Genomic DNA, 16,359 nt, shown 5'->3' on the forward strand with positions numbered 1-16,359 from the left:
TTCTGCCCTCCAGGATTTTCCCATTGTGCTGTAAGCCTGTATTTAAGACCTCCTCCCTTCTTCAATAAACGGCATTCGGCTTTAAAGAAGAAGAAGTAGAAGAAGAAGAAGAAGAAGAAGAAGAAGAAGAAGAAGGAGGAGGAGGAGGAGGAGGAGGAGGAGGAGGAGGAGGAGGAGGAGGAGGAGGAGAAGAAGGAGAAGAAGAAGGAGAAGAAGGAGAAGAAGAAGAAGAAGAAGAAGAAGAAGAAGAAGAAGAAGAAGAAGAAGAAGAAGAAGAAGAAGGAAGAAGAAGAGATCAAGATCATGATGGTGAAACCCACAGAGAAAGCTGACCAGTGCTAGTTGGAGCTCACTGACTCTGGACTGACAGCCTGGGAACCTGCATGGGACTGAACTAGACCCACTGAATGTGGGTGACAGTTGTGAGGCTTGATCTGTTTGTGGGGTCCCTGGAAGCAGGACCAAGACTTATCCCAGGTGCATGAACTGGCTTTTTGGAACCCATTCCCTTGCTCAGCCTTGATACAATGGGGAGGGGCTAGGCTCTCCTTCAACTTGGCATGTTGACTACCATGGGAGGCCTTACCCACTCTGAGGAGTGGATGGGGGTAGAGTGGGAGGGAGGTGAGGAGGTGGGAGAAGGGGAGAGAGGGGGGACTGGGGTTGGTATGTAAAATGAAAAAAATTTTAATAAATAAATATATTTATATATAAAAAGTCAGAGATACCCCCACTCCCTAACAAAACACCAAACAAACAACCACAGCATTTATGCAGAGGACCTAGAGCAGACCTATGCAGGCTCCATGATTGCCACATCATTCTCTGTGAGCTCCCATGAGCGCTAGTTTGTGGATTCTGTGGGCCATATTCTCATGGTGTCTTTGGCTCCTGCAATCCTTCCCCCATCTCTTCTACAGGATTCTCCTGGCTCTGCCTAGTGTTTGTGTAGGTCTCTGCATCTGCTCCCTTTAGTTGCTAGGTAAAGCCTGTCAGATAAAAATTGCGCTGGGCACCAATCTATGAATACAGCAGAATATCCTTAGGAATAATTTATTATTTTTTTTTCCTTTCTCTCTCTCTCTCTTTTTTTTTGGGGGGGGGCAGTCAGTTATGTTTGATTCTGCCCTAGGCTTCTGAACCATACAGCTTCAACTCCTGGCCACCCAGGCAGTGTCAGGCATGGGCTCCCTCTCACGGCTTGGGTTTAAATTAGACTACTCATTGGTTGGCCGCCCTCACAAGCTCTGAGCCACCACTGCTCCTGCGCTTCTTACAGGCCAGACAGGTGTGGGTCAAAGGTTTTGTGGCTGGTGACTGGGTACCTTGACTAGTTACACAGGATGGCCAGCTCAGGCTCCATTCGGAAGAGAACAGTTTTAAAACTGAAGAAGCTAAAGAGATCACCAGGACTAGACAACCGAGTTTTCTCACAGAGGCTTGGCTTCAGTGAGGACCTGACTTCAGGAAATTATCCGGGGAATCTGTGGCAGGACCTGAGTGTTCTGCTAGAACTCTCCAGTTCACTCCTGCTTGATCTGGAAAACCCATTTCTCTATCTTCAGATAATCTCCCTCTCAGAGAATCTCCAACAAAGAAAAGCCACCAAAAAGACCAGTTCTGCATTCTTGGTGGCTGCAGCAGCTCCACCCCCAAAGTGGCCAGGCGCCCAAGTCCCAGACTAAAACATACCATATTTGGGCACAAACCCACTTTATAGAGGACATCATCACCCCTCACCTACAAGGTATTTAAGTTCCCTGCTATAGTTTGTGCATGTGACTTCTCCTGTCTCTTCTCCCTCCTCTATCTCTGGGGGCTGGAGAACTCACCCAGGAGTTGCTTTGCTCAAAATAAACGTGTTCTTTTACCTTTTCAAATCAGCTTGATCTGGCTTACTGTGTGGCTTACTGTGTTAGTGGAGAAACCTACTATTGAGTTACAGGAAACCTATCATCTTGGTGCCAAACCTGGGAAGAGTTGAGCTTCCTGCCAGGTGGACAGGGTCCTCCTGCCACACGGGGGAGCCACTTCTCTCCTTTTAGCTTTCTCTCCACCCAAGGTAAACCACTTTCGACTCAAGGTAAGTCACCCATTTCCCAGCCACAGCCTAAAAGAGGTTCTAGGTACCTCTTCCAGGTCAACACTCCTGGGTTAAAGACCCTTGCGACCCCCTGCCAAGCCACGGACGCGCCAGGGCAAGCCTGACCCATTTCCGGAGCCAACAGTCTTTGTTTCAGGGGACCTTTGCGGAGGAGATGTCCTACCCAAAAGCTACCCGCCACCGCCACCGCTCAACCCCAAGCTATCGTGGGGGATGTCTTGCCCTAGTCTTCGGTCTCTGGCACAGGCTTGGAAATGGGCAACCCTAGGTCTGAACCCGATCTACAGTCACCCCTGGGTGACCTCAAAATTTATCCAAATTGGGGCTGTCTGACACCATAGGACAAATGGTTTGCGCTCCCTCATCCAGGGTTCTCGAGCTCTGCACTCACACCCTCCTTGTGTAGCCAGTGCTCAGCGGCCCAGGGGAGGCTCCATGGGGCCTTTTCACCCAGGGACTCACCCTGAGCCCTGCACTGGGCTGCCTGAGTCACTGGTAGCTCCCACCTCTCTTCTTCCTCTTGTCTGGTCCCTGTTCTGTTTGTCTGTCTACCTGCCTCTCTCGTGTCTCCACTCTGAGATGGCCTCTTTTACCCTTCCTATTCCCCAGTAAACCTCCTGCACTAACTCTGTTGGTAGTGGTGTGCTCTTAGTGGCACACCTTGACAGAGCCTGTCAAAAGGTACCCACTTGGCCGTTTTTACTCACTAGGTTTTCCTGCTGTTTGGTGTGGCCGTGCTGGGATCCTACCCACCTGCTCCACCTGCAACAGATTCCATCTCCCTGTTTCTGTCTGCTTTCCACCCCACCCTGCTAGGATCCTACCTGCCTGCTCTACCTTGATTCAGCCCCCCAGTGGGAGCCACAATCCTGGCTACCCATTTCATTTCTCAGCCATCATCAGATATTAGAAAGAAATTTTAAAAAGCTGAGGATGGTCCCCAAACCCCCACACAGGAATTGGTGAAAATGGGGTTTAAGGTTTATAATGCCCAAGAGGAGGCAACTGAATCTTCCCAACAAAACAAAAGACTATGCTCCAAGCTCATGCCTTGGCAGCTGCCCTGAGGCCATCAGCATCGCCACAAGGGGAACAAGGAAAGTTCACAAGGCTCCATCCTTCCAGAGCCAGCCAAAGTCAACTCTGCCAGAGGCCTGCTTCAAATGCAGGCAGAAAGGCCATTGGTCCTGATTCTTCCCCAACCCTTGGCCGCCAACATGACCATGCCTTGACTCCTGGCAGCCTAGCCACTGGAAGTCAGGTGCCCAAACGCTGGTTCATTCTCTATGCCCCTCCTGGAGGTCCAGTTCCACCAGCACAGGCATCTGGGACTGTCCAGCCTTGGAGCTCTTCAGCCTGGTGGAGGACTGATGCAGCCTAGACTTGGTGACTCCCATCACCCCCTTGCTGAGGCTAGGGTAATGCTCCAGGTAGCAGGTAAGTCCATCACCTTTCCGGTGGGCATGGGAGCTACCTTTTCTGTCTTGACCTCACTCAGGTCTCATAGTTCCCTCGCCAATGTCTGTCATGGGGGTGCATGGGACCCCTCCTTTCCACTTAAGACCCTGCCTTTTCCCTGCATTCTTGCAGGGCAATTCTTCTCACACATACAGTCTCCTCCTCCTCCTCCTCCTCCTCCTCCTCCTCCTCCTCCTCCTCCTCCTCCTCCTTCTCCTCCTCCTCCTTCCCTTAATTACCTCACAGGTCCCCACCTCAGTCAAGGTACCTTGACTTGGGGGTGGTATCCTCAGCTGTTTGGGGTCACTTTCTCCTTGGCCCCCACACTCTCTTCTGACTCCCATCTTCTTCTCCTCCTCCTCCTCCGTCTCCTCCTCCTTCTCCTCCTCCTCCGTCTCCTCCTCCTTCTCCTCCTCCTCCTCCTTCTCCTCCTTCTCCTCCTCCTTCTCCTCCTCCTCCTTCTCCTCCTCCTCCTCCTTCTTCTCCTCCTCCTCCTCCTTCTTCTCCTCCTCCTCCTTCTTCTCCTCCTCCTCCTTCTCCTCCTCCTCCTCCTTCTCCTCCTCCTCCTCCTCCTTCTCCTCCTCCTTCTCCTCCTTCTCCTCCTCCTTCTCCTCCTTCTCCTCCTCCTTCTTCTCCTTCTCCTCCTCCCCCTCCTCCTCCTTCTCCTCCTTCTTCTTCTCCTCCTCCTCCTCCTTCTTCTCCTCCTCCTTCTCCCCCTCCTCCTCCTTCTCCTCCTTCTTCTCCTCCTCCTCCTTCTTCTCCTCCTCCTCCTTCTCCTCCTCCTCCTCCTTCTTCTCCTCCTCCTCCTTCTTCTCCTCCTCCTTCTCCTCCTCCTTCTCCTCCTCCTTCTCCCCCTCCTTCTCCTCCTCCTCCTCCTTCTTCTCCTCCTCCTTCTCCTCCTCCTTCTCCTCCTCCTTCTCCTCTTCCTCCTCCTTCTTCTCCTCCTCCTTCTCCTCCTCCGTCTCCTCCTTCTCCTCCTCCTCCTCCTTCTTCTCCTCCTCCTCCTTCTTCTCCTCCTCCTTCTCCTCCTCCTCCTTCTTCTCCTCCTCCTCCTTCTTCTCCTCCTCCTCCTTCTTCTCCTCCTCCTCCTTCTTCTCCTCCTCCTCCTTCTTCTCCTCCTCCTTCTTCTCCTCCTCCTCCTTCTTCTCCTCCTCCTCCTTCTTCTCCTCCTCCTCCTTCTTCTCCTCCTCCTCCTTCTTCTCCTCCTCCTCCTTCTTCTCCTCCTCCTCCTTCTTCTCCTCCTCCTCCTTCTCCTCCTCCTCCTCCTTCTCCTCCTCCTCCTCCTCCTCCTCCTCCTCCTTCTCCCCCTTCTTCTTCTCCTCCTCTGTCTCCTCCTCCTTCTCCTCCTCCTCCTCCTTCTTCTCCTCCTCCTTCTCCGTCTCCTCCTCCTTCTCCTCCTCCTCCTTCTCCTCCTCCTTCTCCTCCTCCGTCTCCCCCTCCTTCTCCTCCTCCTCCTCCTTCTTCTCCTCCTCCTTCTCCTCCTCCGTCTCCTCCTCCTTCTCCTCCTCCTCCTCCTTCTTCTCCTCCTCCTTCTCCTCCTCCGTCTCCTCCTCCTTCTCCTCCTCCTCCTCCTCCTCCTCCTTCTTCTCCTCCTCCTCCTTCTTCTTCTCCTCCTCCTCCTTCTTCTCCTCCTCCTCCTTCTTCTCCTCCTTCTCCTCCTCCTCCTCCTTCTCCTCCTCCTCCTCCTTCTTCTCCTCCTCCTCCTTCTTCTCCTCCTCCTCCTTCTTCTCCTCCTTCTCCTCCTCCTCCTCCTTCTCCTCCTCCTCCTTCTTCTCCTCCTCCTCCTCCTCCTCCTCCTCCTCCTCCTCCTCCGTCTCCTCCTCCTTCTCCTCCTCCTCCTCCTCCTCCTCCTCCTCCTCCTCCTTCTTCTCCTCCTTCTCCTCCTCCTCCTCCTCCTCCTCCTCCTCCTTCTTCTCCTCCTCCTTCTCCTCCTTCTCTTCTTCCTTCTCCTCCTCCTCCTCCTCCTCCTTCTTCTTCCCTTAATTACCTCACAGGTCCCCCACGTCAGACTGCCCTGTCCTCCTGGTCCAGTTGACCCCCAAGTATGGGATATCTCCACCCCTGTCCTAGCTCGCCTTAAGCACCCCTCCTCCTTCCCTTTCAGACTCCAATTTTCTATTTCTGAAACCCATCACCAAGGCCTCAACCCATTATTACCTGCCTCCTATCTCAGGGACTGTTAATCCTTACGGACTCCCCCTGCAACCCTCCCTTTCTCCCCCTGTGTAAGTCTCCAGTGCTTACGCTTAATTCAAGACCTCGACCTCATTAATGAGGCAGTTATCCTGACCCACCCAGTGGTCACCAACCCTTGCACCCTTCTTTTTAACGTTCCTCCTACAACTTCCCACTTTACTGTACTGGACTTAAAAGATGCCTTTTTTACTGTCTCTCCACACTCTGACTCCTGTTTTCTTTTTGTCTTCACCTGGGAGGACCCTGATACATGGACCACCAGACAGCTCACACGGACTGTTCTCCCTTAGGATTTTGGGACAGCTTCCATTTCTTTGGCCAAGCCTTGGCCCAGGATCTTTCCACCTTTGACCCAGTCCCAGCACACTTCTCCAGTATGTTGACGACCTCCTGCTTTGTAGTCCCTCCCTGACTCTGTCCCAACAGGGGTCCTGAACTACCTCAGCTCCCTGGGATACTGTGTTTCCATCTAAGGCTCAGCTATGCTCTCCCACTGTGGTGTATTTGGTCATTCAACTCAGCTCAGGGTCTAAGGCTTTCACCTCTGACCAAGTCTGAGCCCAGAGGGATTTACAGCCCCCAATGATGGGGGACTAGATTCTCATTTTGGGTCCTGATGGAATTCTTCTGTCACTGGATCTCTAACTTTGCCATCACAGCCAAGTCCCTGTACCAGGCAGCCAGAGAGACCCCCACAGGGCCCCTCACCCACTTGGCCACCGCCCGCCGCCACTTCTCTTTACTGCAGGATGCCCTCCTAATAGTCCTCACCCTAGCTCTTTCCAACACCACCTGACCCTACCACCTCTACACAGATGGCAAGGTGGGAGTGACCACTGGGGTTCTAGCCCAGCTGGTTGGGCTGTTGAATCGGGCTGTTGTTTTTCTGTCCAAATAACTAGACTCTACTGTGTGTGGACGGCAGCCATGTTTGAGAGCCAAACTCACCCAGGAGGCCTCCAGATCACCCGTTCCGGCCAATCACTGTGTACTCCACCCACTGCCTTTCATGCCTTCTGAGTCACTCTTCTCTTTCCTCCTTGCTCCCTCCTGGGTGCAGGTCTTTCATTTGCTGTTACTAGAAAACCCTCAAATTACCTTGGCCTCCAGCTCTGCCCTAAACCCTGCAGCCCTCCTTCCTGTCCCTTCCTCCTCTGATACCACCTCTCACTCCTGCCCAGAGGCTATGGAGGCCTTATAGTCACACCAGCCTGGTCTCCTAGACCAGCCCCTCACAAACCCCCAACTCACCCTTTTTGTTGACAGAAGCTCTCTTATAGATAGATCAGGAAACTGCCAGGAGACTTATGCAGTGGTCACTTCCAATAAAATGGCTGAAACAACCTGCCTGCCAGTGGGGACTGCTTCACAAAAGGCCAAATTAATCACCTTGACTAGAATGCTCCAAATAGCTAGGGGTCAAAGGGCAAACATCTATACTGACTCTAAACATGCCTTTTTAATAGCCCATACCCATTCTGTCCTTTGGAAGGAAAGGGGCTTCCTCATTATCAGAGGCACTCCCATAGTTAATGGACCCCTTATAGCCAAGCTCTTGGAGGCCCTCCGGCTCCCTGCAGAGGTAGCCCTAATCCACTGCCGGAGACATCAGCCCTCCAAGGACACAGTGGTCTTAGGCAATGACAGGGCTGACTCAGTAGCCCAGAGACTGGCCTCCAACTCCACTGGACCTTTAGGACATATTTTGTTTTTGATCCCCTCATATCAGCCCTGTTACTAACCAGAGGAGAGGAATGAACTCCTGAACAAAGGGGCCACACAGACAAAGGATGGATTGTTCTACTTAATTACCACCTCATCCTCCCGCAAGTTCAGGCACTCTCCATCATTTCAGACATCCACCAAATCTTACACATAGACCCCAAAGCATTATTCCATTTCTTAGACCCCTCTTTGATCCCCCATCTTCAAGTTCATATTTAACAGATCCGCTCTTCCTGCCAGACATGTGCAAAGTGGCCAAGATTAAATGACTAACTTAATTGATGAGAATTAAAGCGATAAAAAAATTTTAGGTTTGCTGGGAATATGGAGGACCTATTGTTCTCTCAGCTGTCACTGGTCAGGCAAAGTGACACATTTTGTTACAGGGTAGTTCCTTCCTGAAGGCCAAGCATTTCCCTGCAGCCATTCCATGCTGAGGTGTTCACCCAAGGAAGCCGACTTTGGCTCACAACCAAAAACTACAAGGAAAAACTCCAGGAACAAGCATGTGGTGGACAGTGTATGGTGCATCCACATGATGGCGTCAATCCGGCAACAGAAAGGACTACATACTGGTACATTCTCCCACGGGCAGGATCCTCAAAACCATAATGCTGGGTGAAAAAAGGCCAGAAAACAAAGCTTATGTCTGGCATGATCTCATCTTTTTATATGAAATTCCAAAATCTGTATGTTGAAAGGGCACAGATCTGCTGTGTCTAGGGGTGGGCAGGGTAGGGACTGCTGGAACAATGAAAGGAACAAGAGGCACCTGGGTCTGGCTGATTGACTCATGCTGACTGTAGAGGGCTCACAGGCATGCACAGATGTCAACTGTATGTGTTCAATATGTATGATCTATTGTAAACCAATTCTACTGGATGAAGTTATTAAAATATTTAAATACCTATGCTGTAGGATGTCTTTCTGTACACTGTGAATATGTGTTGCTCTGATTGATTGGTAAATAAAACACTGATTGGCCTATAGCCAGGCAGGAAGTATGGGGTGGGGAGGGGGGCAGCAAAAGAGGAGAATGCTGGGAAGAGGAAGGCAGAGTCAGGAATCACCAGCCAGACACAGAGGAAGCAAGATGTCAAGTCAGAACTGAGAAAAGATACCAAGCCACATGGCTAAACATAGATAATAATTATGGGTTAATTTAAGTGTAAGAGCTAGTCAGTAATAAGCCTGAGCTAATGGCCATACAGTTTGTAATTAATATAAATCTCTGTGTGTTCATTTGGGTCTGAGTGGCTGCAGACCAGGCGAGACACAGAAAAAATCCAGCTACATACCTAAAACCCAATAATCCAGAAAGAGAGAGAGAAAGAATATGTGAGGTCTTTAAAATAAATTGTAATTGAAATGAGCTGAGAGACGCTTTACAATTTTTTTGTAAGCCTTTTTAATTAGAAATTTGATTTGTAGTTTTCTAACTCACATAAAAGCTATTGGAAACATGTAATTATTATGTGAGGTCTTTTTAGCTTTTTGGGTAAAGGGTTTTATACAGCTAAGACTGGCCTCAAACTCCTGATGCCCCTGTCTCTACCTCACAAGTTCTTAAGATTACAAGCACATGCTACCACACCTAGCTATTGTTCTTTTTCTTGTGATTGTAATGGTTACTTCTTATGCTTTTCTTCTCCCTCTATGACCCTTCACTTCATCTGTCCTCACCATTGGCCACTCTCTTCTCTTCTCTCCAGCAGCCTCCGTGCCCCCTCTCCATGGCGTTTTATTGTATCATTTTCTCTGAACCATAGAAATGTGCTGTTTCCAAAGGCAAAGCCAGCCCAGGCTGATTGGCCTGTCTCCCGAGGCTTCGCTTCCTCCTTAGCTGTTGATTCAGAGGCATGTACTGTGAGGATGGTGTTCAGCTCAGGGAAACTGTCTGACACCTAGGCTGTGGCCATTTCTCTTCAGTTTGAAAGGTCTCCTTTGGAGTCCCTAGTGTGTTTTAATTCATAGCTGCCACCAAGGAGCTTAGCTAGGAATATTTGCTCTGCAGGCATTGTGGGTATTGGGCTGGGGCAGGGTTCCATCGGGGCTTGTTTTAATGCAGTCACACGGCTTTCTTTATCGAGTCAACGTGATTTGGTCTTTGGACTCACTAGTGCCTGTGGATCCTCACTCAAGGATGCTTGCAAGAGGTAGTGCCTCTGTTATTATCAGTCCCACATCTCATCAGGAAGATCCTCTGGAATGCAGGACCTGGTGCCTTTATTGAGCAGATTTTGTTTTTCCAAGCTAAAGAAAGTTGACCCGGTGAACTAGACAAGGAGTCTTGAATATGTATATGTATATACACACATATATATTCAAAATAATACATATATTCAAATACACATATTTTTTCTTTTTCACAGGCTAGTGTCAAACTCACAGTCTTCCTGTCTCAGCGTCCCAGGTGCTGAACTTAGCAGCACACACCTCACGTTCTGCTCTCTTCACCTTCTTCTGTCTCCTTTCCTAACTTGTCTCCTGCCTCCCTTTATTTCTGCTTGCACTGATGCTTGATCTTTTCCACAACATTGGAATGCCTTCAAGGCTGAGTTCAGAACCTAATCATCTTTACATTCCCTAGAGAGACAGTGCTGCATAAATACTTACCAAGGGAAAGAATTTTAAAAACAAACAAGCAAATGAGCTGTCAATATTTTCTGTTAACACCTTGTGTGTTAGAGCCCCCTAGTGTCCGATTTACATCTAAAGAAGCCAGGTTAGTGTGAATTTAAGCAGATTGTCAGGGGAACTATGTCTAACTCAGTCCTTGAATTTAAGATGTTTTCTGTGCTGTCGCTAAGACTCACCGGGAGAGGCAAGGACAGCAGCGGTGTGGGCATGCTCATTTCCTGGATGGCAGCTCTCTGTGTGCCAAAGCCTCTTCACAAATGCTTTTACTTCACTCCAGTAATGGAGGATAAAAGCATCCTATTGATTCTAAAATAGACCCTTTTCATGTTTTGGCATTTTTGAAATCAAATCACATCCTGCAATTGCTTCCTCGTTTCTTATACTTTAGCTATGTGGCAATTGTGGGATAGTGCACAATTCCTACACCCACAAACTTGGTTACAGGCTTCTCTGGTGCACAACAGTTGAGTTGTGGACATTTGTTCATATCATTTTTTGGTTGTTGTTGAATTTTAGATAATTTAAATATCTGTAAATATTAACAATTTAACATATGCATGTATAAAATCATGGACCATTAGCCTTACAAGGAGGCAGGAAGATCAGATAAAAAGGACATCTATTAATGCAAATTTGTTACATTTTGCAGAACACATTTCTGTATGACAGTGAGAAACAATCACATTGTCAACAATACCCAAGAAGAAGGGAAGACGACCACACAGTCTGTGGGGCCAGGAGTTCCTAGAGAGGTTTGTTCAGAAAGAGTTTGTCACTGGCTCAGCAATGCCACTAAAGGTGGGAATGATTGTGGCAGTCCCACTGAATAAATGTTTCTAAGTCAAGTAACAATAGATGGTGTAATCTGTGCACTCATTGTGAAGGACTGCCAAGATGTCCATTTGTCAGTACTCTCTGTTTTAATGTGTGTGTGTGTGGGTGTGAGTACATGTATGTGTGCAGGTGAGCACATATATGTGCACATGTGTATGGAGGTCAGATGACAGCTTCAGGTGTCATCCTCAGAACCACCATCCAGCTCCTTTGAGATCTGTTCTCTATTGGTCTTGTAGCTCACCATTAGGCTAGGCTGGAAGGCTATACCAGGGATCCTCTTGTCTCCTCTCCCTAGTGATTACAGGAACAGAGCATGGTGCCCTGTTCAGGTACATTAAATGCTAAAGGAAAAGGAAAAGGAAATGCTCATTGAGAGCACTGGTACCTTGCCAACCCTGGCCAACACTGAAGTGATTTTCACGTTGGGACATTGGTTTGAGCCCTGGAGCAAAAGCCCTAGTCAAGAACCTCCTGGATCCTAATGTTAGTCTAAAGGGGGGCAAAGAAAATGATCTAGCATCTCAAAGCTCCACCATGCTGAGGGAAGGGGCTAAGCCCAGAAAAGCAATGCACCTGAACTGAAAGCTCATCTGTCACTTTCCATTCTGCCCTTATTTTATTTTTCACTCAGCTTGAGACAGGTCTTGCTAGCTAGCTCTGACTAGCCTATCATGATGTAGACCAGAGCTACAACAAGCTTGGAGTGATCCTCTTGCCTCTGTCTCTGAAGTGCTGGGGTCACAGACGTGCACTGCTGTACCTGGCTGCATTCAGACTTCAAAATGCTGTCGCACATGGGGCTTCAGATGCAAATATGAAATACTACATGCTAAACATCAAGAGAGCAAACACTCCCATCAAAAATGATCTGTAGGGCTAAAAACAAAAGAACAAAAAGAAACAAATGTAGTGGGTAGCCATTCCAGCTATGATCTGGAAGTTCCAACCCCCATTATGGCTTCGGTAACTGTCATGCCTACAAGACGGGGTGGAGAGAGGATGCTGAAGGCCGGAGATCCGGATGCACCTGCTTTCTTGGTTCCTGGACCCTGGACGCTGGAGGTAGACTGAGCAGAGTTCTCCAGAAAACACTGCGGGACTGCACCACACCTTTCCCAGACCCTGTAGCTTATTCCTTCACTTGTATGTTACCCCGCAAAATAAACCTCCCTTTTAACTACGTGGAGTGGCCTTAATAATTTCACTAATAAACAAACGGCCAATAAATACTCCAAAAGATGTTCACCCTTAGCAAGCAGAGAAATGAAAATTAAAATTCTCCAGTGAGAATGGCTATTATCAAAAAGCAAATGACTACAAATTCTTGGAAGAGTTAAGGAAACAGAGACACTTATTCACTGTTGGTGGAGTATAAAGTGGTGTAGCCACAGCGGAAAACAATGTGTAAGTTCCCTAAAATGTTAACAGTAGAACCATCATAAGATCTAGTTATATCACTCCTGGGAACACACTCTAATGACCCCACACCTTACAACAGAGGGTGAACAGTCCTTCTATGTTTATTGTTGCTCTGGTCATAAAACTGGGGCAATGGAACCAGCCTAGATGCCCATATACTGCTAAGGGGATGATGAAATTTTTAAAATTTAATAAAAAAGTAGTAACACAGAAAACTACTATGTGTAGAGCCACTAACATACACAGCAGCCTGAGTATGATTGTCAGTGCTCAGTGAACAGGGCATGGAAGCCAGAGGACCAGAAGTTTAAGTATACTCTCAGCTACATAGTGAGTTTGAGGACAGCCTGGGCTACATGAGACCAGGCTTAAAACAAAAGTTCTTCTTGACTGTTGTAATATGCAGGAATTTGGTTTTGTTCCTGAGAACTAATGTTGCCCATCTGTAGAAAATATCACTTCATGGAGCACGTATCTTCTAGAAGACTAGCTAACCCCACTGTATCAAGCTCTCAGCAACATCCTTCAGTTTAACGTGTATTCCTTCATCCGAAAGAGAGTGTGGTGGTTTGAATGTAATTTTAGAAGAATTTCAGTATGCTGCCTAGAAATCTTTCTTGTAATATTTTGGTAAAGAAAATGGCTGCTTTTTGCCCTTGTTTGAAGAGTCTGCCTGAGACTAAAGTGAAGAGATTTGAATTAAGTCTGTTGGCAAAGGAAATCTCAAAACAGCCTAGTATAGACTGTTATGTGGTTATTACTGTTCACTCTTATACAGATTTATAATGAAAAGGAGCAAGCTGAGAAAGGAAAATATACAATTTGAGGAGGAAAGGAGCACCAAGAAGGGGAATGAAGCTAAGCCCTGTGTTCAAGCAGATAAACAAACTAAGAAATGGAATAAAGGGAGTGGTGACCTCAGGGCAAAATCCCATCCAGTTAAGTTTCCAACTTGTAAAAAACGAACTAAAGAAAAGCTGAGACCTGGATGTGGTGGTGCACACCTTTAATACCAGCACTTGGGATGCAGAGGCTGGTAGATCTCTGAGTTTGAGGCCAACTTGGTCTACAGATCCAGTTTCAGGACAGCCAAGCTTAGTGTCAGTGAAGGAAACCATTAAAAACAGAAAGCTGGTGAAGATGTAATTAAATGAGGGGGCCATGTTCCAGCCCCAGTAAGCAGCAGAACTTTGGCAGCTTCGGTCACATGGTTCTGTAATTAGGATAGAAGAAAAAGACAATGGAATTTGCCCATGCCACTAACATGACCTCTGAGGCCAGGCATGTGTCAGGGATGTCCCTGAATAGAGACCATTTTGTGAAGCTGTGAAATTGAAGCCTGGATTGCCTTAGAGACCCCAAGATATTGGGAATGCCAGAGCCATGGGATACCAAGCAAAGAAAGCTGCAAACAGGGAATGGAATCATCCCAAAAGGAAGAAGTATGTTGCTGTAAATAAAGTTGAAAGGAGTCGGAGATCTGAATAGCATTTTGATATCAGACATGGAGATGAATGTTTGGAGTTTGACCAGCTGGTTTTCAGTCTTGCTATGGTCCAGTATTTCCTCACAATGCTCATTTCCCTACATTTTGGGACAGTTTTGTATATCCTATGCCATTATATATTGGAAGTATGTGATTTGTTTTATTTTTGATTTTTTTATTTTTATTTTATAAGAGATTATAGTTAAGAGATTGCATGCATTTCAGAAGAGACTTTGAACTTTGGACTTCAAAACATTGTTGAGACTATGATAGACCACGGGGACTTCGAAGCTGGACTAAATGCATTTTGCGTTATAATATTCTTACAATCTTATGGGGGCCAGGAAATGGAATGTGGTAGTTTGAATGTAATTGGCCCTCATAAACTCATAAGGAGTGGCTTTGTTGGAGTAGGTGTGGCCTTGTTGGAGGAAATGTGTCACTGTGGAGGCGGGCTTTGAGGTCTCATATATGCTTTAACTACATCCAGTATTCAGTTCACTTTCTGTTGCCTGCGCAAGATGTACAACTCCTCAGCTATCTCTCCACCACCATGTCTGTCTGCACACCACCATGTCCCACTATAAAGACAATGGACTGAAATGAACCACTGAACTGTAAGCCACCCAATTAAAAGTTTTCTTTTAAACTAAATCTAGTCCACCTTGCCATGGCAGGAAATGACTTGGGCCACAGAGGCTCAGTCAGGTCTGACACCATGCCTTGAGGGGCTCGGGTGTGAGGCCACAGCTGTGCCCCAACACAACCACTTTATCACGCCTGAGAATACCAACCTGCCTTGTGGCCACACACCCATCCTCAGGCCACCAGTCTGTCTCTAGACCTACAGGTGAGCCAGGCAGCTAGCACCACAAGCTTCCTACACTGTGCAGGAGCTGGGGCCACTGCCCCTACCCTTATAATCAAGTGACATGATTCTCCCATGTCCCTGGCCAGAACCAGGGGGCCCAAGCCATCCTTAGCTGCTAAGCCTCTTGTGACCTTTGTATTCTATTTGGTACAGTTACTGACACCTGTGCCTAGTAATATTTCCACTTGACCAAATACCTGGATCTTTTTCCATTTATATGCAAAAGATAATATAGTTTTACGTAACTTTTATAGCAATGATACGATGGTATGTGTGTACTCTAAGCTTCCATGTCTCTGCGCTCGTCTCCTCCTTCCCGGTGACCAACATGAAGGTGGGGCCCAGGCCAGTGCTGCCTCTGCCTGGGGTGAACAGCTCTGAGACCATTGGGCTCCTGCCTTCAAATTTTGGACCAAAGTTTTGTTTTCTGCCTGCCTCTGACTAGGCCCAGGTGAGGGGCTGACCTCTAGGCCTTAACGCCCCTCCCAAATGCCCACGTTGTGCCTAGCCTGTCTCTATGGGAGGGGTTCCCTGGACTTTGGTTCTATGAAGGAGTGGCAAGAGTGTAAATATTTATGATTTTTATACCTGTGTGGGGCTGAGGTGGTGCAGTACTTTTTTTTAAAATAGTGACAGATGTATATTTTGGTAACAACTACAGGCTCAATATTGCCATGGGGCCAACCCTGGCCACATTCCACCCTGCCCCAGATGGTGTGTTGAGGGAAGTTTCCATTAAAGCAGTTTTCTAATCTGAAAAAAAAAAATTTCCTTTATAAGAGTTGCCATGATCACAGTGCCTCTTCACAGCAATAGAACCCCTAACTAAGACAGCTAGTGTACACAGTATGTAATATTAACATGGTAGTACCATTGTTAAGTTCCTAATGTTGGTGTTAGCAGAAAACAATGAGGATAGAAGAGGAAGACCCAGAATAAACATCTACTTTAGTAGACTGTGCTCCATGGGGAAGAGCACTGTGGGCAACTCCAGACTACTCTAAAGACTGATGTCATCATCTCAGACTTCACCTTTGTAAAAGCCTTGGACAAAACAGCATGACCAGGATGCCAGGGAGTCCTGTGATGGACTCTCTCTGTGGGCTTCTGTACAACACGGTTTGAGTATTAGGTACAGAGGGTATGCCTGGAATCACAGATGGGACCAAGGATAACCTGCTTCTTATCTAGTGCCCAGCCAGCAAAAGCTCAGGTGAGGGTTAACCGTGGAATAGAATCAGTCCCCAGACAGCCACCAGGTAAGAAGCCGATGTCAACAGTCCCCACTCCACCTCAGTGAGTGTCTTTGTCCAGGCTTTACCGGTTGTCTTCTCCCCACATGCAAACATCAGAACAGTCTTAACTGACATCTAATTTGATACCAATAAGCTCTTAATTGTCTTTTAATTCAACTTTCAATTTCACTGTTTATCATAAAAAAATGTTCCCAGTAAACGGGATTGGAGAGATGGCTCCATGGTTAAGAATATTCGCTGCTTTTTCAGAGGACCTGAGTTCAATTCCCAGCACCCCATGTTGGGTGGCTCACAACCACCTGTAACTCCAGTTCCAGAAAAGCCAACATCTTCTGGCCTCCAGGAGCACTCACACACATGTTGCAGA

The sequence above is a fragment of the Onychomys torridus genome, chromosome 3, assembly GCF_903995425.1.
Source record: "Onychomys torridus chromosome 3, mOncTor1.1, whole genome shotgun sequence".
Lineage (NCBI taxonomy): Eukaryota > Metazoa > Chordata > Mammalia > Rodentia > Cricetidae > Onychomys > Onychomys torridus.